The sequence below is a fragment of the Ranitomeya imitator genome, chromosome 5, assembly GCF_032444005.1.
Source record: "Ranitomeya imitator isolate aRanImi1 chromosome 5, aRanImi1.pri, whole genome shotgun sequence".
Lineage (NCBI taxonomy): Eukaryota > Metazoa > Chordata > Amphibia > Anura > Dendrobatidae > Ranitomeya > Ranitomeya imitator.
The window spans coordinates 191,900,621-191,927,290 of record NC_091286.1 but is presented as its reverse complement, the minus strand read 5'-3'; the positions used below and the strand labels follow the sequence as shown (position 1 = coordinate 191,927,290).

Genomic DNA, 26,670 nt, shown 5'->3' with positions numbered 1-26,670 from the left:
TGTGTGTTTCAGGCATCGTCCGATGGGACTACTAGTCCCATCTGGCTATGCCTGCTACAGTCACAGCTAGCCGGATGATGGGACAGTAGTAGTTCCATCATCCGGTCACTGTGTTTAAGCGTAAAAAAAAAAAACACATGCACACATATAGACATGCAGTACATATAACATACAGTACATAGTCACCAATCACCTAGTCCCCGAAGCCCTCGATCACATGGAAAAAAATAAAAAACCAACAATAAACTCCCTGATCTGATGTAATCCATGGAATAACGAGTGTCCTACGATGATCTTCCGCAGAGAGCTGTCTCATCGGCAGATGCGACCGCTCTCCAGGGGCTCCAGTAATGCAGTTACAGGAGGTAATCCTCCGCACTGTATCACTCCGCCGCGAGTGCAGTATAGTTCATACTGTCACTTGTGGCACCACTGCATGGGAAAATTCTTACACAGCGTTGCCATAAAATGAGAGCCTGAACACAGGTAACCTCTTCAGTAATCTGGCCTTCGGATTTTTTACTGAAACACAGTTTTATCACAAATTATTTGAATTACCGTAGCTAATTTGGCCTCCTTGCTGTACTACAATATTAGGCCTAGGGATTTTTAAGTGGAAATCTGGTCTTCTGATTTGTCACTGAAACACAGTTTTACCACAAACAATTTGGATTAGCAAATAGAGCCTTCGGAAACTGCCACACAGTTTTTGCATCTAGTTACATTCTGGAAGATCGAATTCACACAGGACAGAATCCTATCTAACTGACAAGTTCTCTTGCAGCACTATCAGGAGCTCTCTCTGCACTGCAACACTGAGAAAAAGGAGCCTGCAAAGCAAGATGTCCGCTTTTTAGATTGCCATTGATATGTGACTTCGACAGCCAATCACAGAAGACCTTGTGACATAATATTGTGTCATTTTAACATGGTTTTCTGCACCCTCATCAGCTGCCGGAATCACCACACAAAGTTAAGGGACAAAAAAATAGCGCACCACTCCTCTAACCTCTCCACACCCTCTCCCCTCATCAAACATGTCACCCCTATCCTAGCCAAAGTAATAAGAAAAGCACTAGTGGAAACGCAATAATTTACCAAACTGTGGCCGCTGTGAAAGCGAACACAAATCCGAATGTGCTATATTCGTGTCAAATTTGAAATTAACAAACATTTTCCGAACAAATTCGTTAATTTCTACTGATGATGGCGCTAGCCCTACTGGTGAGCTGGCTTGATCGTCACGCCATACATGTATGGCAGTTTGTGGGAATGCACTTTCCGTGGTGATGTATATGTTCGGCAGTTAAGTTCCTTTGTTAGGTCATTGATCTTCCTAATGAGTCTTTTTCTGTTGGTAGGCATGGTCACTGCCAAGCCATTTTGTTTGATATATTTATGTCATTCTGACCAGTCCTTTGGTTTTCTTCTCCGATTCCCTCTCTTTTCCCAACCACATATTTACATATTCCTTTGGGACTGACCACACTGCTATCTTCCTCTACCAACACATAACTACTCTGTGGATCAAACTCAGAAGCAGCGGCAATGAAGTCCTGATAAAAAAAATATGTTTTTTCCTAATACGTTTTATACAGGATTAAAAATGAAATTACCTTTAAAAGAAGTTTGCGTGAAGCTGAAATCTTTGATTTCTTCTAGGAGATAAAAAGAGCATAAAAGTGATTAGATATATATAAATTATTTCTTATTGTAGAAAACATGACATGCATTGTGTTTAAGTTCTAGCTTACCAGAATTTGATGATGAGCAAACATAAAGCCTTGCTAATTTGATATTGTGCAAGGTCTGTAGTAAATATGAAGACAATGCTGCTTTCATTTTAAGCAACATCAGGGGATAACTGAAATCGTGGCTTTAAAATCTGAACATCACACCTCAAATGGAGTGCCCCAACTTGAATGAAGTGACAATGCACATGCTTGACCTCCATTGAAAGATCATTGTCTATGTCATTGTCAGAAATAGCTGCTTTATTCTGCGACTGATCCCTAAAGTGATATCCACTATTATACTCTGAGTCAGTGTTGTTATGTGAAAGACACAAGGACCGGAATAAGGCCATGTTCACACGTTTAGTATTTGTTCAGTATTAAGTCAAAGCAGAACTGGAACAATCAAGCACCCTCACAAGTTCAGTATTTGGTCAGTATTTCACATCAGTATTTATCAACCAAAATTACGAATGGATGAAAAATGCAGAAGTAGTGCACATGTTTCTATTAAACTTTTCCTCTGAGGCCGTGTGCCCACGTTGCATTTTTTATGCGTTTCTGCTGCGTTTTTTGCTGCAGCGGAAACACTTAAAAAGCTTAAAAAAACGCATTCCCATGCAATCCTATGGGATTCCGCAGTTGCTGTGCCCATGCTACAGATTTTCCCGCTGCGGAATCGCATAGCGGTGAAATCCGCAGCATGTTCATTATTTCTGTGGAATTGCGGCAATTCCGCCTCCATAGGATTGCATTGAAACGCTCACTTTACACATGTGGCTATGCCCACCATGCGAAAAGTGAGCGCTACATGTGCGGATGGTTCTCAGGGTCTGGAGGAGAGGAGACTCTCCTCCAGGCTCTGGGATCCATATTCATGTAAAAAAAAATAATTGAAATAAAAAATATGGATATACTTACCTTCTGATGGCCCCCGGAGTCCTCCCGCCTCTCAGCGGTGCACGCAGCGGCTTCCGTTCCCATGGATCCATTGCGCGAATCATCTGGGATGACGTCGTGGTCACGTGAGCGTGACGTCACAAAGGTACTTCGCACAAAGCATCCCTGGGAACGGAACGTACCGGGAGTGCCACTGAGGAGATTGGGCCGTCGTAAGTTGAGAATAACCATATTTTTTTTATTATTATTATTTGTAATATTCTATCTTTTTACTATTGATGCTGAATAGGCATGTCAATCACTTTTCCAAGTGCTGCTGTTTTGCGGGAAAATGCATGGGAATTTCACATGTGTTTTACCCGCGGCCGGGAGTTGTGGAAATGTGGCGGACATTTCCGCATCATTTCTGCAATGTGGGCACATAGCCTGATTGTTCCAATCCTGGTTTTGGTTACGAATAGTGATGTGCGAATATACTCGTTACTTGAGATTTCTCGAGCATGATCGGGGGTCCTACGACTATCTTTTAGTGCTCAGAGATTGTTTTTCTTGCTGCAGCTGAATGATTTACATCTGTTAGCCAGCATAAGTACATGTGGGGATTCCTGTTGTGAATTTTGTGGCTGAATTCACTCCTGTGGTCACAAGTGGTACTGCAGCTTCTGAGCTTCCTCCCTCAGGTGTTCTGGTGAGCTCGTTGGCTGCTTTGTTATTTAACTCCGCCTGATTCTGTCTTCCTTGCTCCTAGTCAATGTTCCAGTGTTGGATCTGAGCTTCTGGATCTTTCCTGTGGCCTGCTGCTCTGCTTAGATAAGTGCTTCTTTGCTTTTGTTGCTACTTTTTCTGTCCAGCTTGTCAATTCGTTTTGCTGGAAGCTCTGAGATGCAAAGGGTGTACCGCCGTGCCGTTAGTTCGGCACGGTGGGTCTTTTTGCCCCCTTTGCGTGGTTTTTTGCTTTAGGGTTTTTTGTAGACTGCAGAGTTCTCTTTGCTATCCTCGCTCTATCTAGAATATCGGGCCTCACTTTGCTGAATCTATTTCATCCCTACGTTTGTCTTTTCATCTTGCTAACAGTCATTATATGTGGGGGGCTGCCTTTTCCTTTGGGGTATTTCTCTGAGGCAAGTCAGGCTTGTTTTTCTATCTTCAGGCTAGACAGCTCCTCAGGCTGTGCCGAGTTGCATAGGTAGTTGTTAGGCGCAATCCACAGCTGCCTTTAGTTGTGTTAGGATAGGTTCAGGTATTGCGGTCTACAGAGATTCCACGTCTCAGAGCTCGTTCTATTGTTTTTGGGTTATTGTCAGATCACTGTATGTGCTCTGATTGCTGGCACACTGTGTCACTGGATTGCCTGCATAACAGTACTAGGAGCCTACCTAATGATTCTCAATAGAGGGAAAAGAGAAGTTCTGACATCATTTTTTTTTCTCAGCTCTGTGTTCAGTCTTTTTTTTCCCCTAGACATTTGGGTGTTTCAGGACACAGGTGTGGACATGGATATTCAGGGTCTGTGCTCTTCAATGGATAATCTCGTTATAAATGTACAAAGGATTCAAGATACTATTGATCAGAAATCTATGTTAGAACCAAGAATTCCTATTCCTGATTTGTTTTTTGGTGATAGAACTAAGTTTCTTAATTTCAAAAATAATTGTAAGCTATTTCTGGCCTTGAAACCTCATTCTTCTGGTAATCCTATTCAACAGGTTTTGATTATTATTTCTTTTTTGCGCGGCGACCCTCAGGACTGGGCATTTTCTCTTGCGCCGGGAGACCCTGCATTGAGTAATGTCGATGCGTTTTTCCTGGCGCTCGGATTACTTTACGATGAGCCTAATTCGGTGGATCAGGCTGAGAAAAATTTGCTCGCTTTGTGCCAGGGTCAGGATGATATAGAAGTATATTGTCAGAAATTTAGGAAGTGGTCAGTACTCACTCTGTGGAATGAATCTGCGCTGGCAGCTTTGTTCAGAAAGGGTCTCTCTGAGGCCCTTAAGGATGTCATGGTGGGATTTCCTATGCCTGCTGGTTTGAATGAGTCTATGTCTTTGGCCATTCAGATCGGTCGACGCTTTCGCGAGCGTAAATCTGTGCACCATTTGGCGGTATTGCCTGAGATTAAACCTGAGCCTATGCAGTGCGATAGGACTATGACCAGAGTTGAACGGCAAGAACACAGACGTCTGAATGGTCTGTGTTTCTACTGTGGTGATTCCACTCATGCTATTTCTGATTGTCCTAAGCGCACTAAGCGGTTCGATAGGTCTGCCGTCATTGGTACTGTACAATCCAAATTCCTTCTGTCCATTACCTTGATATGCTCTTTGTCATCGTATTCTGTCATGGCGTTTGTGGATTCAGGTGCTGCCCTGAATCTGATGGATTTGGATTATGCTAAACGTTGTGGGTTTTTCTTGGAGCCTTTGCGGTGTCCTATTCCGTTGAGAGGAATTGATGCTACACCTTTGGCCAAGAATAAACCTCAGTACTGGACCCAGCTGACCATGTGCATGGCTCCTGCACATCAGGAAGTTATTCGCTTTCTGGTGCTACATAATCTGCATGATGTGGTCGTGTTGGGGTTGCCATGGCTGCAAACCCATAATCCTGTATTGGATTAGAATTCTATGTCGGTATCCAGCTGGGGTTGTCAGGGGGTACATGGTGATGTTCCATTTTTGTCTATTTCGTCATCCACTCCTTCTGAGGTCCCAGAGTTCTTGTCTGATTATCAGGATGTATTTGAAGAGCCCAAGTCCGATGCCCTACCTCCGCATAGGGATTGTGATTGTGCTATCAATTTGATTCCTGGTAGTAAATTCCCTAAAGGTCGATTATTTAATTTATCCGTGCCTGAACACGCCGCTATGCGCAGTTATGTGAAGGAATCCCTGGAGAAGGGACATATTCGCCCATCGTCATCACCACTGGGAGCAGGGTTCTTTTTTGTAGCCAAGAAGGATGGTTCACTGAGACCGTGTATTGATTACCGCCTTCTTAATAAGATCACTGTTAAATTTCAGTATCCCTTGCCGTTGTTATCTGACTTGTTTGCTCGGATTAAGGGGGCTAGTTGGTTCACTAAGATAGATCTTCGTGGTGCGTATAATCTGGTGAGAATCAGGCAAGGAGATGAATGGAAAACTGCATTTAATACGCCCGAGGGTCATTTTGAGTATCTAGTGATGCCGTTCGGACTTGCCAATGCTCCATCTGTGTTTCAGTCTTTTATGCATGACATCTTCCGTGAGTATCTGGATAAATTCCTGATTGTTTACTTGGATGACATTTTGATCTTCTCAGATGATTGGGACTCTCATGTGAAGCAGGTCAGAATGGTTTTCCAGGTCCTGCGTGCTAATTCTTTGTTTGTGAAGGGATCAAAGTGTCTCTTCGGTGTGCAGAAAGTTTCATTTTTGGGGTTCATCTTTTCCCCTTCTACTATCGAGATGGATCCGGTTAAGGTCCAAGCCATCCAGGATTGGACTCAGCCGACATCTCTGAAAAGTCTGCAAAAATTCCTGGGCTTTGCTAATTTTTATCGTCGCTTCATCTGTAATTTTTCTAGCATTGCCAAACCATTGACCGATTTGACCAAGAAGGGTGCTGATTTGGTTAATTGGTCTTCTGCTGCTGTGGAAGCTTTTCAGGAGTTGAAGCATCGTTTTTGTTCTGCCCCTGTGTTGTGTCAACCAGATGTTTCTCTTCCGTTCCAGGTCGAGGTTGATGCTTCTGAGATTGGAGCAGGGGCGGTTTTGTCACAGAGAGGTTCTGGTTGCTCAGTGTTGAAACCATGTGCTTTCTTTTCCAGGAAGTTTTCGGCTGCTGAGCGTAATTATGATGTGGGCAACCGAGAGTTGCTGGCCATGAAGTGGGCTGTTATGTTTGCTAATGATAGGTGTTATGAAGGCAATCCAGAAACACAGTGTGCTTAGCGATCAGAGCGCACACAGTGATCTGACAAATACCCAAAAATACAAGAACGAGCTCTGAGACGTGGAAACTCTGTAGACTGCACACCTGATCCTATCCTAAACACAACTAAAAGCGGCTGTGGATTGCGCCTAACAACTACCTAGGCAACTCGGCACAGCCTAAGAAACTAGCTAGCCTGAAGATAGAAAAATAGGCCTGACTTGCCCCAGAGAAATTCCCCAAAGGAAAAGGCAGCCCCCCACATATAATGACTGTGAGTAAGATGAAAAGACAAAACGTAGGGATGAAATAGATTCAGCAAAGTGGGGCCCGATATTCTAGGACAGAGCGAGGACAGTAAAGCGAACTTTGCAGTCTACAAAAAACCCTAAAGCAAAACCACGCAAAGGGGGCAAAAAAAACCCACCGTGCCGAACTAACGGCACGGCGGTACACCCTTTGCGTCTCAGAGCTTCCAGCAAAACAAAAGACAAGCTGGACAGAAAAAAAGCAACAAAAAAGCAAAAACCACTTAGCTATACAGAGCAGCAGGTCACAGGAACAATCAGGAGAAGCTCAGATCCAACACTGAAACATTGACAAGGAGCAAGGATAGCAGCATCAGGCGGAGTTAAGTAATGAAGCAGTTAACGAGCTCACCAGAACACCTGAGGGAGGAAGCTCAGAGGCTGCAGTACCACTTGTGACCACAGGAGTGAATTCAGCCACAGAATTCACAACAGTACCCCCCCCTTGAGGAGGGGTCACCGAACCCTCACCAGAGCCCCCAGGCCGACCAGGATGAGCCGCATGAAAGGCACGAACAAGATCGGAAGCATGAACATCAGAGGCAAACACCCAGGAATTATCTTCCTGAGCATAACCCTTCCATTTAACCAGATACTGGAGTTTCCGTCTAGAAACACAAGAATCCAAAATCTTCTCCACAATATACTCCAATTCCCCCTCCACCAAAACCGGGGCAGGAGGCTCAACTGAAGGGACCATAGGTGCCACGTATCTCCGCAACAACGACCTATGGAATACATTATGTATGGAAAAGGAGTCTGGGAGGGTCAAACGAAAAGACACAGGATTGAGAACCTCAGAAATCCTATACGGACCAATAAAACGAGGTTTAAATTTAGGAGAGGAAACCTTCATAGGAATATGACGAGAAGATAACCAAACCAGATCCCCAACACGAAGTCGGGGACCCACACGGCGTCTGCGATTAGCGAAAAGTTGAGCTTTCTCCTGGGACAAGATCAAATTGTCCACTACCTGAGTCCAGATCTGCTGCAACCTATCCACCACAGAATCCACACCAGGACAGTCCGAAGACTCAACCTGTCCTGAAGAGAAACGAGGATGGAACCCAGAATTGCAAAAAAATGGAGAAACCAAGGTAGCCGAGCTGGCCCGATTATTAAGGGCGAACTCAGCCAACGGCAAAAAGGACACCCAATCATCCTGGTCTGCAGAAACAAAACATCTCAGATATGTTTCCAAGGTCTGATTGGTTCGTTCGGTCTGGCCATTAGTCTGAGGATGGAAAGCCGAGGAAAAGGATAGGTCAATGCCCATCCTACCACAAAAGGCTTGCCAAAACCTTGAAACAAACTGGGAACCTCTGTCAGAAACAATATTCTCAGGAATGCCATGCAACCGAACCACATGCTGAAAGAACAAAGGTACCAAATCAGAGGAGGAAGGCAATTTAGCCAAGGGCACCAGATGGACCATTTTAGAAAAGCGATCACAGACCACCCAAATGACTGACATCTTTTGAGAAACGGGAAGGTCAGAAATGAAATCCATCGAAATATGTGTCCAAGGCCTCTTTGGGACCGGCAAGGGCAAAAGCAACCCACTGGCACGAGAACAGCAGGGCTTAGCCCTAGCACAAATCCCACAGGACTGCACAAAAGTACGTACATCCCGTGACAGAGATGGCCACCAGAAGGATCTAGCCACTAACTCTCTGGTACCAAAGATTCCAGGATGACCAGCCAACACCGAACAATGAAGTTCAGAGATAAGTTTATTAGTCCACCTATCAGGGACGAACAGTTTCTCTGCTGGACAACGATCAGGTTTATTCGCCTGAAATTTTTGCAGCACCCGCCGCAAATCAGGGGAGATGGCAGACACAATGACTCCTTCCTTGAGGATACCCGCTGGCTCAGATAAACCCGGAGAGTCGGGCACAAAACTCCTAGACAGAGCATCTGCCTTCACATTTTTAGAGCCCGGAAGGTACGAAATCACAAAGTCGAAGCGGGCAAAAAATAACGACCAACGGGCCTGTCTAGGATTCAAGCGCTTGGCAGACTCGAGATAAGTCAAGTTCTTATGATCAGTCAATACCACCACGCGATGCTTAGCTCCTTCAAGCCAATGACGCCACTCCTCGAATGCCCACTTCATGGCCAGCAACTCTCGATTGCCCACATCATAATTACGCTCAGCGGGCGAAAACTTCCTGGAAAAGAAAGCACATGGTTTCATCACTGAGCAATCAGAACCTCTCTGTGACAAAACCGCCCCTGCTCCAATCTCAGAAGCATCAACCTCGACCTGGAACGGAAGAGAAACATCTGGCTGACACAACACTGGGGCAGAACAAAAACGACGCTTCAACTCCTGAAAAGCTTCCACAGCAGCAGAAGACCAATTAACCAAATCAGCACCCTTCTTGGTCAAATCGGTCAATGGTTTGGCAATGCTAGAAAAATTACAGATGAAGCGACGATAAAAATTAGCAAAGCCCAGGAACTTTTGCAGACTTTTCAGAGATGTCGGCTGAATCCAATCCTGGATGGCTTGGACCTTAACTGGATCCATCTCGATAGTAGAAGGGGTAAAGATGAACCCCAAAAATGAAACTTTCTGCACACCGAAGAGACACTTTGATCCCTTCACAAACAAAGAGTTAGCACGCAGGACCTGAAAAACCATTCTGACCTGCTTCACATGAGACTCCCAATCATCTGAGAAGATCAAAATGTCATCCAAGTAAACAATCAGGAATTTATCCAGATACTCACGGAAGATGCCATGCATAAAAGACTGAAACACAGATGGAGCATTGGCAAGTCCGAACGGCATCACTAGATACTCAAAATGACCCTCGGGCGTATTGAATGCAGTTTTCCATTCATCTCCTTGCCTGATTCTCACCAGATTATACGCACCACGAAGATCTATCTTAGTGAACCAACTAGCCCCCTTAATCCGAGCAAACATGTCAGATAACAATGGCAAGGGATACTGAAATTTAACAGTGATCTTATTAAGAAGGCGGTAATCAATACACGGTCTCAGCGAACCATCCTTCTTGGCTACAAAGAAGAACCCTGCTCCCAGTGGTGATGACGATGGGCGAATATGTCCCTTCTCCAGGGATTCCTTCACATAACTGCGCATAGCGGCGTGTTCGGGCACGGATAAATTAAATAATCGACCTTTAGGGAATTTACTACCAGGAATCAAATTGATAGCACAATCACAATCCCTATGCGGAGGTAGAGCATCGGACTTGGGCTCTTCAAATACATCCTGATAATCAGACAAGAACTCTGGGACCTCAGAAGGGGTGGATGACGAAATCGACAAAAATGGAACATCACCATGTACCCCCTGACAACCCCAGCTGGATACCGACATGGAATTCCAATCCAATACTGGATTATGGGTTTGTAGCCATGGCAACCCCAACACGACCACATCATGCAGATTATGCAACACCAGAAAGCGAATAACTTCCTGATGTGCAGGAGCCATGCACATGGTCAGCTGGGCCCAGTATTGAGGTTTATTCTTGGCCAAAGGTGTAGCATCAATTCCTCTCAATGGAATAGGACACCGCAAAGGCTCCAAGAAAAACCCACAACGTTTAGCATAATCCAAATCCATCAGATTCAGGGCAGCGCCCGAATCCACAAACGCCATGACAGAAAACGACGACAAAGAGCATATCAAGGTAATGGACAGAAGGAATTTGGACTGTACAGTACCAATGACGGCAGACCTAGCGGACCGCTTGGTGCGCTTAGGACAATCAGAAATAGCATGAGTGGAATCACCACAGTAGAAACACAGACCATTCAGACGTCTGTATTCCTGCCGTTCAACTCTAGTCATAGTCCTATCGCACTGCATAGGCTCAGGTTTAACCTCAGGCAGTACCGCCAAATGGTGCACAGATTTACGCTCGCGCAAGCGTCGACCGATCTGAATGGCCAAAGACAAAGACTCATTCAAACCAGCAGGCATAGGAAATCCCACCATGACATCCTTAAGAGCCTCAGAGAGACCCTTTCTGAACAAAGCTGCCAGCGCAGATTCATTCCACTGAGTGAGTACTGACCATTTCCTAAATTTCTGACAATATACTTCTATATCATCCTGACCCTGGCACAAAGCCAGCAAATTTTTCTCAGCCTGATCCACTGAATTAGGCTCATCGTACAGCAATCCGAGCGCCAGGAAAAACGCATCGACACTACTCAATGCAGGATCTCCTGGCGCAAGAGAAAATGCCCAGTCTTGAGGGTCGCCGCGCAAAAAAGAAATAATAATCAAAACCTGTTGAATAGGATTACCAGAAGAATGAGGTTTCAAGGCCAGAAATAGCTTACAATTATTTTTGAAACTTAGAAACTTAGTTCTATCTCCAAAAAACAAATCAGGAATAGGAATTCTTGGTTCTAACATAGATTTCTGATCAATAGTATCTTGAATTTTTTGTACATTTATAACGAGATTATCCATTGAAGAGCACAGACCCTGAATATCCATGTCCACACCTGTGTCCAGAATCACCCAAATGTCTAGGGGAAAAAAAAAAGTGAACACAGAGCAGAAAAAAAAAAAATGATGTCAGAACTTTTTCTTTCCCTCTATTGAGAATCATTAGTTGGGCTCCTTGTACTGTTATGTTTGCTAATGATAGGTGTTATGAAGGCAATCCAGAAACACAGTGTGCTTAGCGATCAGAGCGCACACATTGATCTGACAAATACCCAAAAATACAAGAACGAGCTCTGAGACGTGGAAACTCTGTAGACTGCACACCTGATCCTATCCTAAACACAACTAAAAGCGGCTGTGGATTGCGCCTAACAACTACCTAGGCAACTCGGCACAGCCTAAGAAACTAGCTAGCCTGAAGATAGAAAAATAGGCCTGACTTGCCCCAGAGAAATTCCCCAAAGGAAAAGGCAGCCCCCCACATATAATGACTGTGAGTAAGATGAAAAGACAAAACGTAGGGATGAAATAGATTCAGCAAAGTGGGGCCCGATATTCTAGGACAGAGCGAGGACAGTAAAGCGAACTTTGCAGTCTACAAAAAACCCTAAAGCAAAACCACGCAAAGGGGGCAAAAAAAACCCACCGTGCCGAACTAACGGCACGGCGGTACACCCTTTGCGTCTCAGAGCTTCCAGCAAAACAAAAGACAAGCTGGACAGAAAAAAAGCAACAAAAAAGCAAAAAGCACTTAGCTATACAGAGCAGCAGGTCACAGGAACAATCAGGAGAAGCTCAGATCCAACACTGAAACATTGACAAGGAGCAAGGATAGCAGCATCAGGCGGAGTTAAGTAATGAAGCAGTTAACGAGCTCACCAGAACACCTGAGGGAGGAAGCTCAGAGGCTGCAGTACCACTTGTGACCACAGGAGTGAATTCAGCCACAGAATTCACAACAGTGGGCATTCGAGGAATGGCGTCATTGGCTTGAAGGAGCTAAGCATCGCGTGGTGGTATTGACTGATCATAAGAACCTTACTTATCTCGAGTCTGCCAAGCGCTTGAATCCTAGACAGGCCCGTTGGTCGTTATTTTTTGCCCGCTTCGATTTTGTGATTTCGTACCTTCCGGGCTCTAAAAATGTGAAGGCGGATGCTCTGTCTAGGAGTTTTGTGCCCGACTCTCCGGGTTCATCTGAGCCGGCGAGTATCCTCAAGGAAGGAGTCATTGTGTCTGCCATCTCCCCTGATTTGCGGTGAGTGTTGCAAAAATTTCAGGCGAATAAACCTGATCGTTGTCCGGCGGAGAAACTGTTCGTCCCTGATAGGTGGACTAGTAAAGTTATCTCTGAACTTCATTGTTCGGTGTTAGCTGGTCATCCTGGAATCTTTGGTACCAGAGAGTTAGTGGCTAGATCCTTCTGGTGGCCATCTCTGTCACGGGATGTACGTACTTTTGTGCAGTCCTGTGGGATTTGTGCTAGGGCTAAGCCCTGCTGTTCACGTGCCAGTGGGTTGCTTTTGCCCTTGCCGGTCCCAAAGAGGCCTTGGACACATATTTCGATGGATTTCATTTCTGACCTTCCCGTTTCTCAAAAGATGTCAGTCATTTGGGTGGTCTGTGATCGCTTTTCTAAAATGGTCCATCTGGTGCCCTTGGTTAAATTGCCTTCCTCCTCTGATTTGGTGCCTTTGTTCTTCCAGCATGTGGTTCGTTTGCATGGCATTCCTGAGAATATTGTTTCTGACAGAGGTTCCCAGTTTGTTTCAAGGTTTTGGCGAGCCTTCTGTGGTAGGATGGGCATTGACCTATCTTTTTCCTCGGCTTTCCATCCTCAGACTAATGGCCAGACCGAACGAACCAATCAGACCTTGGAAACATATCTGAGATGTTTTGTTTCTGCAGACCAGGATGATTGGGTGTCCTTTTTGCCGTTGGCTGAGTTCGCCCTTAATAATCGGGCCAGCTCGGCTACCTTGGTCTCTCCATTTTTCTGCAATTCTGGGTTCCATCCTCGTTTCTCTTCAGGACAGGTTGAGTCTTCGGACTGTCCTGGTGTGGATTCTGTGGTGGACAGGTTGCAGCAGATCTGGACTCAGGTAGTGGACAATTTGACCTTGTCCCAGGAGAAGGCTCAACTTTTCGCTAATCGCAGACGACGTGTGGGTCCCCGACTTCGTGTTGGGGATCTGGTTTGGTTATCTTCTCGTCATATTCCTATGAAGGTTTCCTCTCCTAAATTTAAACCTCGTTTTATTGGTCCGTATAGGATTTCTGAGATTCTCAATCCTGTGTCTTTTCGTCTGACCCTCCCAGACTCCTTTTCCATACATAATGTATTCCATAGGTCGTTGTTGCGGAGATACGTGGCACCTATGGTTCCTTCTGTTGAGCCTCCTGCCCCGGTTTTGGTGGAGGGGGAATTGGAGTTTATTGTGGAGAAAATTTTGGATTCTCGTGTTTCTAGACGGAAACTCCAGTATCTAGTAAAATGGAAGGGTTATGCTCAGGAAGATAATTCCTGGGTTTTTGCCTCTGATGTCCATGCTCCAGATCTTGTTCGTGCCTTTCATGTGGCTCATCCTGGTCGGCCTGGGGGCTCTGGTGAGGGTTCGGTGACCCCTCCTCAAGGGGGGGGTACTGTTGTGAATTCTGTGGCTGAATTCACTCCTGTGGTCACAAGTGGTACTGCAGCTTCTGAGCTTCCTCCCTCAGGTGTTCTGGTGAGCTCGTTGGCTGCTTTGTTATTTAACTCCGCCTGATTCTGTCTTCCTTGCTCCTAGTCAATGTTCCAGTGTTGGATCTGAGCTTCTGGATCTTTCCTGTGGCCTGCTGCTCTGCTTAGATAAGTGCTTCTTTGCTTTTGTTGCTACTTTTTCTGTCCAGCTTGTCAATTCGTTTTGCTGGAAGCTCTGAGACGCAAAGGGTGTACCGCCGTGCCGTTAGTTCGGCACGGTGGGTCTTTTTGCCCCCTTTGCGTGGTTTTTTGCTTTAGGGTTTTTTGTAGACTGCAGAGTTCTCTTTGCTATCCTCGCTCTATCTAGAATATCGGGCCTCACTTTGCTGAATCTATTTCATCCCTTCGTTTGTCTTTTCATCTTGCTAACAGTCATTATATGTGGGGGGCTGCCTTTTCCTTTGGGGTATTTCTCTGAGGCAAGTCAGGCTTGTTTTTCTATCTTCAGGCTAGTCAGCTCCTCAGGCTGTGCCGAGTTGCATAGGTAGTTGTTAGGCGCAATCCACAGCTGCCTTTAGTTGTGTTAGGATAGGTTCAGGTATTGCGGTCTACAGAGATTCCATGTCTCAGAGCTCGTTCTATTGTTTTTGGGTTATTGTCAGATCACTGTATGTGCTCTGATTGCTGGCACACTGTGTCACTGGATTGCCTGCATAACAGATTCCCTGGCAACCAGGCAGCCCCCACAGGTACTTATGCTGGCTAACAGATGTAAATCATTTAGCTGCAGCAAGAAAAACTAAAGCTCTGAGCACTAAAAAATACTCTGAGGACCCCAAAGCATGCTCGAGAAATCTCGAGTAACGAGTATATTCACTCATAACTAGTTACGAACACCAGCGTAAAATACAGATCAAATTTTGAATATGTGAATGTGGCCTTAGTAGAAAAGTATCAAAAACGTGCACCACCATTTTTCACACACCCCTGGTTTTGACTTATTTAACCCCTTCCAGACATGACGAATTTTAATTTTTTTTAATCATTTTTGTTTTCCTCTCCTTCTTGCAACAGCCATAACATATTTATTCTTCTGTTCACATAAACGTATATAAGCTTTGTACTTTTGAATGACATCATTTATTTCACCACATAATGTACTGGAAAATTGGACATCGATTCTCGGGAAATGTTTTGCCAGCATACATTGTGTTTTAAAAATTATTCTCCTCATCGGTATATTCTGGATGCGGTGATACTGCCTATGTGTACAGTGTGGAAAAAAGTATTTAGTCAGCCACCAATTGTGCAAGTTCTCCCACTTAAAAAGATGAGAGAGGCCTGTAATTGACATCATAGGTAGACCACAACTATGAGAGTCAAAATGATACAACAAATCCAGAAAATCACCTTGTCTGATTTTGCAAAAAATTTTTTCAAATTATAGTGGAAAATAAGTATTTGGTCATTAACAAAAGCTCATCTCAATATTTTGTTATATATCCTTTGTTGCCAATGACAGAGGTCAAACGTTTTCTGTAAGTCTTAACACTGTTGGTGGTATGTTGGCATATTTTCCCATGCAGATCTGCTCTAGAGCAGTGATATTTTGTGCCTGGCACTGGGCAACACAGACTTTCAACTCCCTTCAGAGGTTTTTTATGGGGTTGTGATCTGGAGACTGGCTAGGAAACTAGCACCTTCATATGCTTCTTACGAAAGCACTCCTTTGTTTTTGGAATCATTATCATCCTGAAAGACCCATCCTCGTTTCATCTTCAATGCCCTTGCTGATAGAAGGAGGTTTGTACATGGCCCCATTCATTCTTTCATGTACATGGATCAGTCATCCTGGTCCCTTTGCAGAGAAACAGCCCCAAAGCATGATGTTGCCACCCCCATGCTTCACAGTAGGTATGGTGTTCTTTGGATGCAGTTCAGCATTCTGTCTCCTCCAAACAAGACAAGTTTTGTTTCTACCAAACTGTTCTACTTAGGTTTCATCAGACCATATGGCATTCTAGCAATACTCTTCTAGATAATCCAAATACTCTAGCAAACTTCAGACGGGCCCGGTCATGTACTGGCTTAAGCAGGGGGACACTTCCAGCACTGCAGGATCTGAGTTACGGTGGTCCCAGCTCTATGCAAGTCATTCACTAGGTCCCCCATGTGGTACTGTGATTTTTGCTCACCATTCTTGTGATCATTTTGACCCCATGGGGTGAGATCTTGCGTGGAGCCCCAGATCGAGGGAGATTATCAGTGGTCTTGTATGTCTTCCATTTTCTTATTATTGCTCCCACAGTTGATTTCATAACACCAATCTGCTTGCCTATTGCAGATTCAGTCTTCCCAGCCTGGCGAAGGGCTACAATATTGTTTCTGGTGTCCTTCGACAGCTCTTTAGTCTTCACCATAGTGCAGTTTGCAGTGCGACTGTTTGAGGTTGTGGACAGGTGTCTTTTATACTAATAACACGTTCAAACAGGTGCCATTACTCCAGGTAATGAGTGGAGGACACAGGAGCCCTTTGAAGAAGAAGTTACAGGTCTGCGAGAGACAGAAATCTTGCATGTTTTTAGGTGACCAAATACTTATTTTCCACCATAATTTGAAAACTAAATCTTGCCAAATCAGACAAGGAGATTTTCTGGATTTGTTTTCTCATTTTGACTCTCATAGTTGTGGTCTACCTATTATATCAATTACAGGCCTCTTTCATCTTTTTAAGTGGGAGAAATTGCACAATTGGTGGCTGACTAAATACCTTTTTACCCACTGTATTTATTTTATTTTTTATCTTTATTTTCAATGGGGAGAAAATGGGTCATTTGTGCTTTTATACATTTTTTCGTAAAGTTTTTTCATATATTTTTTTTAAAAACTCATGACAGTTGTACTCAGAACACGCCACTTGGGAATAGCACTAAATCTCCCTGTGACCAGTGTGATACTATTGAGCATTGGAATTAGCCCCCACTATCTGTGTATTAAATAAATAAATAATAATAAAAAACTGAAAGGGGTCCCTCTTAGTTTTCCAAACCAGCTGAGGGAAAGCAGACATCTGGTAGCTCTTGCCAACCTAGTAATATAAGCTCACACCTGTCTTATTAGCCATTGTTGGTTTGTAAAAATAGAGGGAAACCCAATGCCATTTGTTTTTTTGGTCTACACCTTTTACTAACTAGTAAAGGTTAAGCAAACAGCTGTGAGAGGTTTTTAATATACAGGAAACATTTTTGGCTATTGGCCCATTCCTAGAATATTAACACCAACCCCCAGCTGTGTGCTTTCCCTTAGCTGGTTAGGAAAAAATAAGGGGGACCCATATCATTTTTTATTTAGTTAATCCAGGTGATACACAGACGGTGGGTGATGACTTCATATCTCATTAGCATTGCCTGGTCTGAATGATCGCATGGAGACCAGGTGGCAATTATGAGAGTTGTATTTACCGATATTCCAAGGCAGAGTGTGCTGACTATAACTGTAATCAGCATCGTCTGGTCTCAGGGAAACCAGGTGATGATGAGAGCTGGATTCAGCATACAGCTCCAGGGAACAGCTTTAACTGTAAATCTTTTTGTAGACGCCGGTTCATACCACACTGATGACACATGGATGTCATCCGTGTGTTATCAATGTGCAAGTGTGTTGGATGTATTGTGGACTGTGCTGCCGGCAAAAAAAGAAAGGTCTATGTGTTTTGAACACATTCACACAGTCTGTAGAAACACACTGTCACTGTCATAGCTTTGAATGGGTCTACGTGTGTAAGCATGTACTGAGGACACTGACGTGTCAAAGGGGCCTAAAATACAGCCATTACCTGCTGGATATGGGGTGAACTATCTATTATCTATCTATCTACGTATCTATCTATCAACCTGATTCATTTAGCAATGTATACCAGTCCAGTGTTCAAATGCCTCCAAAAATTAACACATATCAATTTATGATACACACGCTTACCTCTCTAATGTTGTTTTATGGTGCGTGCATAAAGAAAGAAAAATAAAAATATGTTAATTATGTGAAATTATTTAGACATGTACACTCTTCCACTCTGAAATTGCAACACAAAGAAGGAAGAATCGTGAAGTTATTGAAATCACAAGGTCCGCTAAACATGTTAATGATATGCAAATGATGGAAGAATAATAAATATCAATTTATTTAGCTTTAAATAAGAGTTGTACTCATAGAAATACAGACAGAGGCATGCCTTTGCAAACTATCAGTTCACCTTCCTAGCCAGGCCATTTTTTTCAATTCTGACCAGTGTCAATTTAAGAGGCAATAACTTTGGAACACTTAAACGAATCCCAATGATTCGGAGATAATTTTGTGACATATTGTACTTAATGATAGTGATAACATTTGTTTGTTATGACTTATTTGTTAAAATATTGAAAATTTGGTGAAAAATGTGGAAAATCGTAGTTACTTACTGATAACGGTATTTCTCTGATCCCATGACGGCACCACGGAGAGAGGGATCCACCCCTCAGGGACAGGAAAACCTACAGATAAAAGGCGGTACCTCTCCCCCTCATCAGTTGGTTTACAGAGCATTAACAGAACTACAGGCTGCAAAAAAATTATTAACCAAATTATTTATCAATAAAGTAAACTTTATAGAGGCACCGCGTGGCTAAATGTTCAATTAAGTGAATAGTTTCAGTGTGCACACCCACACGTGAAGGGAGGGAATGTATGGGTGCCATCATGGGATCAGAGAAATACCGTTATCGGTAAGTACCGTATATACTCGAGTATAAGCCGACCCGAGTATAAGCCAACCCCACTAATTTGCCACAAAAAACTGGGAAAACTCGAGTATAAGCCTAGGGTGGAAAATGCAGCAGCTACCGGTGAATTTCAAAATTAAAAATCGATGCTCCATACCGTTCATTATGGCCCCATAGCTGTGCCATATAGTGCTTGGCACCGTTCATTATTGCCCCATAGATGTACCATAGAAAAGTGTGCCATATAGTGCTCTGCACCGTTCATTATGGCCCCATAGCTGTGCCATATAGTGCTCTGCACCGTTCATAATTGCCCCATAGCTGTGCCATATAGTGCTCTGCACCGTTCATTTTTGCCCCATAGATGCTCCATACAAAGCTGGGCCATTGCTGCTGCTGCTGCAATAATAAAAAAAAAATGCCATACTCACCTCTCTTGCTTGCAGCTCGCGGCGTCCGGTCCCGGCGTGTCTCCGCACTGACTGATCAGGCAGAGGGCGGCGCGCACACTATATGCGTCATCGCGCCCTCTGACCTGAACAGTCAGTGCAAGAGGACACGAAGACAGAGCGGCGCCTGGCGTGTGGAACGCGGAAAGGGGAATATAAAATACTCACCTAGTCCCGGCGCTCCTGACGCTGCCCCTGCCTGTCACACAGTCTTCAGGTGCCGCAGCTCTTCCTGTCAGCGGTCACTGGCACCGCTCAGAGGAATGAATATGCGGCTCCACCCCATGGGAGTGGAGTCCATATTCATTTCTCTAATGAGCGGTCCCACGTGACCGCTGAACAGGGGAAGAGCTGCGGCACCCAGAGACCGTGGGACGGGCAGGGGGAGCGTCAGGAGCACCGGGACTAGGTGAGTATGCCTCAGCGCCCTCTCCCCCTCACCCGCCGACCCTGCCGCCCACCGTGACTCGAGTATAAGCCGAGAGGGGCACTTTCAGCCCAAAAATTTGGGCTGAAAATCTTGGCTTATACTCGAATATATACGGTAACTACGAATAAGATTTTCTCTTTCCCCCATGACAGCACCATGGAGAGAATTACATAGATTGTACATTAAGGGGGGACCACTGCCTCCAGAAACCTTCTCCCAAATGGAAGATCTGGAGAAGACCAAGTAGCTGCTCTACATATCTGCTCTATCGAGGCTCCGGCTTTCTCTGCCCAGGAAGTCGCCATCGCTCTGGTCGCATGGGCTCTGACCCCTTCCGGAACGGTTGCCTTACACAAGGAATATGAAAGGATGATAGCACCTCTTATCCATCTTGCCAGTGTGGTTTTCGTTGCTTTCTGTCCTTTCTTTGAACCCTGGAGGCATACAAAAAGAGACCTATTCTTCCTACACTCCCTCGTGGCTATCAGATATTGGACCAGGCATCTTTTATCGTCTAACGTGTGTAGAACTTCCTCTTTTTAATTTCTGGGATTGGGGCAGAAGGAGGGCAGGGAGATTTCTTGTGACCTGTGGAACTGTGATGCAACTTTCGGAAGATAGGTTGGGTCAGTCTTAAGGGCAATTCTATCGTCCAGTATCTGAGTTAGAGTCGGGTAAGCTGACAAAGACTGTATAGCACTAATTCTGCGTGCTGATGTTAGAGCTACCAGTAGAGAGTAGAGAGGTTTTGAGGGACATGATTTTCAGCTAGGCTTGTGACAGAGGTTCAAAGGGAGCTTTGGTTAATGCGAAGAGTTCAAATCCCAAGGAGGAGTAGTGTGGTGGAAAATGATCTACTCGAGGCGTTAATAAATCTTGCTACCCAGCGATTCCTGGCTAGGTCGCAGTTGTAAAGGGCCCCTAGCGCTGCAACTTGAAGTTTTAGTGTGCTTTTGGCTAAGCCCTGTTCCAGCCCATGCTGAAGGAAATCTAGGATTTTTTTAATTGGAACCTCCCGGCTAGGCTGGCACCCGAGACTGAGATAAAGCTCCTCCAAACCTTCCCATATGCTCTGGTAGTTACAGGTTTCCTACTTAGAAGAAGAGTGGAGACTAGGTTTGAAGAGAACCCCCTCTTAATCAGAAGTTCCCTTTTAAATTCCAGGCCATCATATGCAAGTTTTCTATTTGCGGATGAACTACCGGCCCTTGAGACAATAGGTTCGGAATGCCTGGGAGAACCCAAGGGTCTGATATGGACATCATCCTCAGCCACGAAAACCATGCTTTCTTTGGCCAAAAGAGGGCTATTACAATCACTTTTGCTTTGTACTCCCGAATCTTCCTCAATACTAAGGGAATTAGGGCTATTGGAGGGAAGGCATAGGCTAGATGGAAATTCCAGGGAATTGAAAAGGCGTCCATGGTCACTGGGCTCCCCCAGGGATCAATTGAAAAAAAGGTCTGTGTATTTTGGTTTAGACTGTTTGCGAATAGATCTATTTATGGACGACCCCAAAGCTCTACTATCTGATTGAATACCTCCTGATTCAACTCCCACTCCCCCTGTCTCAGTTGTGTTCGACTTAAAAAATCTGCCGTCTGATTTTCCGTGCCTTTTATGTGGAGAGCTGATAATGAATCCAGCTTGGTCTCTGCTAACAGAAGGATGGATTTTGTTACCTCCAGCAATGCTCGAGACCTGGTGCCCCCCTGGTGGTTCAAATATGCCACCACCACCCTGTTGCCTGAGAACACCCTAACATGGTGGGAATGAAGGGAGTTTAGAAAGTGGATGATAGCATATTTTACCACCAATAGTTCCTTCATGTTTGAAGAAACGAGTATTTGTTCTTCAGACCAGGGACCTTGAGCAATCTGATCTTCTAGATGCGCCCCCCACCCCCAGGGGCTCACGTCCGTGGTTAGTGTTTTAGATATTGGCAATACCCAAGGGACACCCCTGGCTAAGTTGTCTGGATCTAACCACCATGCTATGGAACGTACCGTTTTTGATGAGATGTTTAACTGGTTTTCTAAATCTTCGTCTAAGAGTGTCCCTGCTTCTAGTATTTCCCATTGTAGCTCTCTGGTATGGCTCTGGGTCCACAGGACCGCTGGAATGCAGGCTGTCATTGACAGAGGAGCTTCTCAACTGTTATACTAGTTGTATCATATTCAGAACTTTTCCCCGAGGGAGATGGCATTCCTGTCTGTTCGAGTCTATCATTATTCCCAGGTACTCCTGTACTTGAGTTGGAATAATTCGGGACTTGGCCAAGTTTAACAGCCATCCTAGGTTTGTCAGAGATCTCATCACCTTGTCCAGCTTTTGTTTGCAATGATGAGAGGATTCGCCTATTACCAGGAGGTCATCCAGGTATGGAACTATCAGGATGTCTTGTGAGCCATAACCTCCGCCATTATCTTGGTAAACACCCTCGGGGCTATGGCTAGGCCGAAGGGGAGAGCCCTGAACTGGTAGTGTCTTAGCTCCCCTTGAATTGTTACTGGCTGCCACTCTGAGGAATTTCTGATGATCCGAGTGGATGGGCACATGGTAATATGCATCTTTCAAGTCTATCACAGTCATGAAACAAGACGGAAAAAGCATTCTTACACGTCTTTATTGTCTCCATTTTGAAATGTTGAGTTACCAGACATTTGTTTAGTTCCTTTAAATTTATAATTGTCCTGTTTGTGCAAGACAGAGAATGAACTTCAATCCAATATTGCGGCCAGCATGCAGCCAGCGGGTAAGGAAAGGGTGAATCAAACACCTGAAAACTCCGCCCATATGACCGAAAACCGGTCCCGCCAAATTCAGGTGACCGGTTCCCTTTAAGAAGACACAACAAACACTAATTAAAAATGGACTTTCATGAAGGTCACTTACCCTCCTGCTGTAAGGGAGGTACCGGCTCTGGCCTGAGGGTTGTTCCCATGACTTGACCCGCTATTGGCCTTTCGGATCCACCAGAGCCTCTGATGCGCTGGGATCCTGAATGACTGCCCCCGCTGCGACGCTGAGAAGCAGCATGTCCCTGCTGCTGTCGCCGCTGCAGGAGTTGGCGCTGCTGCTGATGCCAGTGTTTCTTTGGAGGGGACTGCTCCTGTAGAATCTGCTCCTTCGGTTGCTCCTGATCACTCATAGTGATTTTGGAGCACTGGGTTTCATGCTGGCACCCTTTTTAAGGCTTCTTCCGGGTTCTACATGCATGCGGCGTTCAGGATACTGATTACCCAGTGATGCACCGCGCTGACCTCGGAAATGCCCCCGTGCATACGCACTACCGATTCCCTAGTAATGCACTGTGGCCGGCGCACGCGTGCGCATCGCACACTTCCGGCGTCTGGCTTCCTGGAGGGACCGTCGGGTAACAGCCGTTACCTGTTCTTAAATTTTGATGGCGCTTCTCCTCAGGCGGCCGCCACCACCTCAATGTCCCCCAGAGCTGTATCATAATGATACCTACTTCATGTACCTCTATGGTCCTTTCTTGTGCGTAATTTGCTTGAATATGGAATGAAATAATCCACATTTCTAATAAAATTGATTTCATTTTGCTTGGAGAAACAGTGTGCCGGATTTTTTCTTGAGACTATTTGTATATTTTTCCAGAGCACCTGTATACAGTTACAGTGAGCTACTCCTTATCTATTCTGAATAAAAGTACACATATTTCATGTCGCCGGGTCCATAACGACCCGACCTATAAAACTGTCCCACTAGTTAACCCCTTCAGTGAACACTGTAAAAAAATAAAATGAAAAATGAGGCAATAAACAAATGCTTTATCATCATACCGCCGAACAATAAGTGGAATAACACGCGATCAAAAAGACGGATGTAAATAAACATGGCACCACTGAAAAAGTCATCTTGTCCAGCAAAAAATGAGCCACCATACAGCATCATCAGCGAAAAAATAAAAAAATGTATAGCCCTCAGAATAAAGTGATGCAAAAATAATTATATTTTATATAAAATAGTTTTTATTGTATAAAAGCTCCAAATCATAAAAAAGATATAAATGAGGTATCGCTGTAATCATACTAACCAGATCAATAAAACCGCTTTATCAATTTTACCAAACGTGGAACAGTATAAACGCCCCCCCCCCAAAAAAAAAGAAATACATAAATTGGTGGTTTTTGTTCATTCTGCATAAGGCCTCTTTCAGACGTCCAGATAATTCCGGTACCGAAGAAATCGGTACCGGAATTATCTGTGTCCGTGTGTCCGTGTGCTCACGTAGCACATCAGTGTGGTACACGTGCAGCACCCTTGTGCCACCCATGTGCCTCCTGAGGACAACACGGACCATGCAGGAGAGACAGCGCTACACAAAGCGCTGTCCCCCCTGTGCGGTGCTGAAGCCGCATTCATCTCTTCTCCCCCGCAGGAGAGAAGAGATGAAAGATCATTTTTTCTTTTTTTTTTTTTGTTAAAAATAAAGTTTGCGTGTGTCTCCCCCCTCCCATCCCCCGTGCGCCGCCCAGCCCCTTGCATAGAAATACTCACCTAGCTCCCGCGATGCCTCCTCTCTCCTCTCAGCGCTGGCAGCTTCCCCTGTGTGAGCGATCACGTGGGACCGCTAATTACAGGGAGGAATATGCGCATATTCCCCCACTGTAATGAACGGGACCACGTGACCGCTCACACAGCACAGGCTGCAGCCGCTGAGAGGAGACATCGCTGGAGCTGGGAGCTGGGTGAGTATTTCCTGGCCAGCCGGGGGGGCGCACAGGGGATGGGAGGCGGGAGGGGACGCATTAACTTTATTTTTAAGGTGAAAGAAAAAAAAAAAAGATGATTCATCCCTTCTTTCCAGCAAATGCTGCTGGGAAGAAGGGATGAATTCTAGATTCAGCACCGCACGCGGGGGGGCGCGGGACAGCGCCTAACTGTAGCGCTGTCTCTCCTGCAGGCAATACGTGCACATGGAGGAGAGTGCACACTGTTCTCCGTGTGCGGCAAGTATTGCGGTACGTGCTTCCTGGCGAAAAACGGACATGTCTCCGTGTTTTCAACAGGAACACACGGTCCGTGAAAACACGGAGACATGTGCATAGACCCATTCTTTGGAATGGATCTACGTGTGTCAGTGTCTCCAGTACGTGAGAAAACTGTCACTACACGTACCGGAGACACTGACGTCTGAAAGAGGCCTAACAATAATTGGAATAAAAAGCGATCAAAAAATGTCATATGTCCGAAAATGGTACCAATAAAAACGTCATCTTGTCCCACAAAAAACAAGACCTCGCATTAATCTGTGGACCAAAATACGGAAAAATTATAGCTCTCAAAATGTGGTGATGCAAAAACTATTTTTTGAAATAAAAAGCATCTTTTAGTGTGTGACAGCTGCCAAACATAAAAACATATAAATAGTAAATCAAACCCCCCTTTATCACCGCCTTAGTTAGGGAAAAGTAATAAAATAAAAAAAATTATTTATTTCCATTTTCCCATTAGGGTTAGGGTTGGGGCTAAAGTTAGGGTTAGAGTTGGGGCTAAAGTTAGGGTTAGGTTTGGGGCTAAAATTAGGGTTGGGGCAAGAGTTGGGGTTAGGGTTTGGATTACATTTATGGTTGGGTTAGGGGTGAGTCAGGGCTAGGGGTGTGGTTAGGGTTATGGTTAGGGTTGGGATTAGGGTTAGGGGTGTGTTGGGGTTAGGAATGTGTTGGGGTTAGGATTAGGGTTAGGGGTGTGTTGGGGTTAGGGTTGGAGTTAGAATTGGGGGGTTTCCACTGTTTAGGCACATCAGGGGCTCTGCAAACGCAACATGGTGTCTGATCTCAATTCCATCCAATTCTGGTTGAAAAAGTAAAACGGTGCTCCTTCCTTTCCGAGCTCTGCCATGCGCCCAAACAGTGGTTTACCCCCACATATGGGGTATCTGCGTACTCAGGACAAATTGGACAACAAGTTTTGTCATCCAATTTCTCCTATTACCCTTGGGAAAATTAAAATTTTGGGACTAAAATATCATTTTCGAGGGAAAAAAAATGATTTTTTATTTTCACGGCTCTGAATTATAAACTTTAATGAAACACTTGGGAGTTCAAAGTTCTTACAGCACATCTAGATACGTTCCTTGGGGAGTCAAGTTTTAAATATGGGGTCACTTGTGGGGGGTTTCTACTGTTTAGGTACATCAGGGGCTCTGCAAACGCAACGTGACGCCCCGCAAACCATTCCATCAAAGTCTGCATGCCAAAATACAAACTTTTCCCTTCCGAGCCCCGACGTGTGCCAAAGCAGTAGTTTGAGAAAATTAAAATTTGGGGACTAAAAAATCATTTTGTCGGAAAAAATTATTTTTTATGTTCACGGCTCTGCATTATAAACTTTAATGAAACACTTGGGAGTTCAAAATTCTCACAGGACATCTAGATAAATTCTTTGGGGGTCTAGTCTCCAATATGGGGTCACTTGTGGGGGGTTTCTACTGTTTAGATATATCAGGGGCTCTGCAAATGCAACGTGATGCCCGCAGACCATTCCATCAATGTTTGCATTCCAAAACGGCGCTCCTTCCCTTCCGAGCTCTGCCATGTGCCCAAACAGCGTACTCAGGACAAATTGCACAACAACTTTTGGAGTCCAATTTCTCCGGATTCCCTTTGGAAAATACAAAATTGGGGGCTAAAAGATCATTTTTGTGGAAAAAAATTATTTTTTAATTTTCACGGCTCTACATTATAAACTTTAATGAAACAAATTGGGGTTCAAACAGCACACCACACATCTAGATAAGTTCCTTAGGTGGTCTAGTTTCCAAAATTTGGTCACTTGTGGGGGGTTTCCACTGTTTAGGCACATGAGGGGCTCTCCAAAGGCAACATGGCGTCTGATCTCAATCCCAGCCAATTTTGTGTTGAAAAAGTCAAACGGTGCTCCTTCCCTTCTAAGCTCTGCCATGCGCCCAAACAGTGGTTTACCCTCACATGTGGGGTATCAGCGAACTCAGGACAATTTGCACAACAGCTTTTGGGGTCCACTTTCTCCTGTTACCCTAGGGAAAATAAAAAATTGGGGCAAA

General features: G+C 44.7%; 1 protein-coding gene across 1 annotated transcript in view; it reads right to left on the bottom strand.

The window, feature by feature from the left end:
- Positions 1–26,670, bottom strand: part of LOC138681691 (troponin I, slow skeletal muscle-like) — a 222,174-nt gene that overhangs the window by 155,050 nt on the left and 40,454 nt on the right. The window contains exon 2 of the mRNA XM_069769452.1: positions 1,617–1,658. The gene's annotated coding sequence lies outside the window, so the exon portion shown is untranslated. The remainder of the gene's footprint in view (positions 1–1,616; positions 1,659–26,670) is intronic.